Source organism: Schistocerca nitens, chromosome 1 (genome assembly GCF_023898315.1).
Source record: "Schistocerca nitens isolate TAMUIC-IGC-003100 chromosome 1, iqSchNite1.1, whole genome shotgun sequence".
Taxonomy (NCBI): domain Eukaryota; kingdom Metazoa; phylum Arthropoda; class Insecta; order Orthoptera; family Acrididae; genus Schistocerca; species Schistocerca nitens.
The window spans coordinates 1039060193-1039065221 of NC_064614.1; positions in this window are offsets into that span (position 1 = coordinate 1039060193).

Here is a 5029-nt window from a genome sequence, read left to right on the forward strand (position 1 = left end):
AGAAAGTTGCCCGTGCCGCGATTTAGGGAAATCACGGAAAACCTAAATCAGGATGGCCGGACGCGAGATCGAACCGTCATCCTCCCGAATGCGAGTCCAGTGTGCTAACCACTGCGCCACCTCCCTCGGTGACGGACTCTAGCAGATAGACCTAGAAGATTAGTGATATCAACGATAGCAGTGACTTATGAGCGGGTGTGAATAACTTGCATCGACATTGTAATTAGCGAAGGACTTTGAATATTTTCATGTTCCCCATCGCCTACGACACCTCCTTGTAAACCAAAGTTAAATATTGTCTATCTAATTTATTGTAAGAAAACCCATTAATATGATTTGCTTGAATTGTTGTATAGCTTTCCTAGAAAGCAGCATCCTTTTGGCATCCTATAAAAGACGAGTGGACAGGACTCCAATGTTTCATGTTCCTACAGTGGAGCAGATAGCCAATAAGAGACCCCTACGTTTTGTTAAATAGTATCCCTCGACCGCGTTTTTATTTGTAGTGGTTCAAATGGCTCTGAGCACTATGGGACTAGAACTTAGAACTACTTAAACCTAACTAACCTAAGGACATCACACACATCCGTGCCCGAGGCGGGATTCGAACCTGTGACCGTAGCGGTCGCGCGGTTCCAGACTGAAGCGCCTAGAACCTCTCGGCCACACCGGCCGGCTATTTGTAGTGACTTAGTGAGCAGTCTCCAGGCTATTGACCAATGTTACTCTTGTCTCATTGAGGTATTTGCTATTCCTGACCTTCGTCACACTACCTGCTCAATTGCCTTTTCTGGTGCCTCAAGTCATGGGGTATCCCAGGGAATGAATTGGTCAGGCTACAGCACGATTACAAATGAAATAGCTGTACCATGGAAAACCAATGTAAAGTTTTGAGCCTAATTATTGAATAAAAATTAACATTAAAAATTCATTTTGGAAATGTTTGCAGGATCGTCAATACGGTGCTACGTCTTACGTATCCACTGATCGAAGGTAACCGACTCAACTCAAATTCAGATCCAAAACTTTTTGCAGTACTCATTCTTCCCATCTACACATTTCGTTCACCTGTAGTTTGGACTTCAGCCATATGATCTTAGCTGGAGATACAGACTTCAAGAAGATGCTGACTAAATCCATAAAATACTACAGCTACCCAATAATGTGTACACCAATACTCCACCTCACCATCTCATTCAAACCGACCCTACACAAAAATACCCGCGATTGATTCCTAAGCGACAGTTCAACGTACAAATTGTTCTATCCCTAAGTCTTATAAAAACACCACTAAATAGCAATTAATTGATAGTTACACTCGGATGACATAGTCTCACGGTTCAGACGCTTCAAATGATACTTTCTCTGTCGCGGTCCTTGAAACTCAGCGTGACTTGTCATTCATATGCTCGGTCAGTCACGATGAGCGACGTACAGCTTCAGGTTTTGCGCGATTTTTCTAAATCGATTAATGCAAATTTTGGGATTGTACTTTTGAATAAAAACGGTTTGTGTGTGAATTCCTAAGGGACCAAACTTCTGAGGTCATCGGTCACTGGACTTACTATATAAACTAACTTACGTTAAGAACAACCACACACACACACACACACACACACACACACACACACACACACTTGCCCGAGGGTGGACTCGAACCTTCGGCAGGAGGGGCCGCGCAATTCGTGACATGGCGCCTCTAACCGGGCGGTTGTTTTGAATAGATCAAACGCGTGGCCCCCGTGTGTACAGTACTGTCCTGAACGTTAAACTTTACCTTCCCTTCTAAGTTAGTAATTACTAGGTAACCTGGCACTTCCATATTAATTAGTTCCAGATGGGTACCATTAAGTACTTGACGATCAGAGTTATTACAGTATTCGGTCGGCTATAAGTTAATCCCTTAAAATTACACCTCCTACAGCAGAAAGATGTGCTGTTTGAGACGGTCCTGACGTAATAACTGGCTGAAAGATTCATGGTTGTAGCGTCGGATGATACTGTCTAAACTGCACAATATTTCAACGATATATTTCAACCTCGCATCTGAAGACTGCAACTAGCTGTCTCCCAAACATGGTGTTGTGTTTTGACAACAGCAACCGACGCTTAGCCCGTCAACATTTCAAACACAGATGTTTCAAAAGAAGCAGCGTATGCGAGGCCGTATAATTTTTCGTTGTTGCTGGATACGCGTTGATTTATACGGCCACTCGCTATCACGAACGTACGTCACTGACTCAACAATTACTCTCTGAAGACTAAAACAGTTGGTGACGTAGCGCTCGTGCGTTAGCGTTTGGTGTTTGACGCGCATTCTTGCGTATGACGGCGCATTCGGCGGGAATGATTATCCGGGCCTGCAGGTAGATGGCGCTGAATACAGGCTTGACGCGCACGTAAGGCTTACGCACGACGCACCTGCAGACGCATCCATTGTGCGACGCCGTAACGAGCGGTCGCATCTGCAGCCGCCGCAACCCCTCCCCTCCCGCATGTGCTGGTGTTCTTAAGAGATCTTTGCGCCTCCTGCAGCAACCTTAAAGTGGAACGCTCGCCAAACCACACTGAGATAAACTCACAGGGATGGTGCAGACACCAGTAGACACAGCATGCTGGCCTCGCACTGGGACTGACTTCGAGTCCAACACATTGCCTCCCCTGTGAAGTATCCACCTCCTTCCATTCAGCTTGGGAGGGAGTGTTTGAAGTGCTTTTAACCAGTGAGTATGACTCCATTCCACGTCCTTGTTGGGTCTCTCTCTAATTTCTTTTGCTGTTAGCTGGCTTAACATTGGCGAAAATGCTGCACTAACAAACGCAGCAGTGGCGGAAATGAACTCTGTACCACGGATAAGCGATGGTGCAAAAAGTTTCAGTAAACTGTGTATAATCTTCGGGAATTCAGTATGGTGTCAAACCTCCACGTCGCGCGGTTAGAAGCGCCGTGTGACTGGCGGCGCGGCCCCTCCCGCCGGAGGTTCGAGTCCTCCCTCGAGTATGGGTCTGTGTGTGTGTGTGTGTTTTGTTCTTACAAGGGAACCTCCCCATCGCACCCCCCCCTCAGATTTAGTTATAAGTTGGCACAGTGGATAGGCCTTGAAAAACTGAACACAGATCAATCGAGAAAACCGGAAGAAGTTGTGTGGAACTATGAAAAAAATAAGCAAAATATACAAACTGAGTAGTCCATGCGCAAGATAGGCAACATCAAGGATAGTGTGAGCTCAGGAGCGCCGTGGTCCCGTGGTTAGCGTGAGCATCTGCGGAGAAAGAGGTCGTTGGTTCAAGTCTTCCCTCGAGTGAAAAGTTTACTTTCTTTATTTTCGCAAAGTTATGATCTGTCCGTTCGTTCATTGACGTCTCTGTTCACTGTAATAAGGTTAGTGTCTGCGTTTTGCGACCGCACCGCAAAACCGTGCGATTAGTAGACGAAAGGACGTGCCACTCCAATGGGAACCGAAAACATTTGATCGCAAGGTCGTAGGTCAACCGATTCCTCTACAGGAAAACACGTCTAATATATTCTATACGACACTGGTGACGGCATGTGCGTCACATGACAGGAATATGTTGTCGACCCACCTAACTTGTACACTTGGCGAATGGGTAAAAAGATTCTTCTACCATGCCCGATTTAGGTTTTCTTGTGGATGTGATAATCACTCCCAAAAAATGATGAAAACATAAGAGTTTGTCACATAAACTGTAACAAATGAATGCAACAGCTTTACAGTTTTCCCTGTGCTCTGTCAAAACATATGTTTTTAAAGTTTACAAATTTTTCCGTGTGTAGACCGTCAAATCCTGCATAAGTCCAAGCAAATCTGAACATATCCTGGAATTTTAGAGAGCGAAGTTGATTATGTGTGAGTGCCTGAACTTTGATAATTGTCTGAAAATAAAAAATTAAACTTTTCACTCGAGGGAAGACTTGAACCAAGGACCTCTCGTTCTGCAGCTACTCACGCTAACCACGGGACCACGGCGCTCCTTAGTTCACACTGTCCTTGATGCTGCCTATCTTGCGCATGGACTACTCAGTTTGTATATTTTGCTTATTTTTTTCATAGTTTCACACAACTTCTTCCTGTTTTCTCGATTGATCTGTGTTCATTTTTTCAAGGCCTATCCATTGTGCCAACTTCTAACTAAATCTGCGGGGGGTGCGATGGGGAGGTTCCCTTGTTAGCATAAGTTAAAGTGGTGTGTAAATCTAGGGACCGATAACCTAAACAGTTTGGTCCCTTAGAAATTCACACACAATTGAACATTCGAACATCAAACCCCTCCACCCGATGTGGTCTCTAAACTTTGTGCATGGAAACTTTAACTGAATGGGTATGTTACCGGCGGATCTCCCGTGTCAGTGTTTGTACGCCGTCCAGTCACATTAATGTGACCACCGCCTATATTTGATGTCAAGGTGCAATACCTTCTCAAAGATCAAAGACTGCAGGTAGCAGCACTAGTAGGGAGTGGGAGGGGGGGGGGGGGGGACGTGGACAGTAGTGCAGCCGTTGTCGAAATGGAGAAAAAGAATGATTTATCTGAGGTCAAAAAGGGCATAATCATTCGCATTCGGCCAAACGCGGAAGTATATCCGAAACGGATAAATCTGTAAACTGATCGCGTGCCGCCGTGATTAAAGTATATCGAGCATGGCAAAATGGCGCTGTCCAAAACCAGCGCCGACGCAAATGACCAGCACCACAGACAATAAATCAAAAGGTGAGCAACTGCTGCGGAGATGGGCAAGTGTGAATAGACGTGCGACTGCTGAGCGGTTGAGCAACAGACCGCCCAGGTCTGCCAAGACACTACCAGCAGTCAACGATCGTTAAGTGAACGTTGCTGCGTATGGGCTTCCGAAACAGGCACCTGGCTCGTGAACACATGCTGATTGCTGTTCATTGGCGATGAAGGCTGGAAGTTGCATGCCACTACCACAACTAGACGTCCACTGAGTGGCGCCAGATGGCCTTTGCAGATGAATTATGTTTTATGCTCCAGTGGACAGATGGCCTTT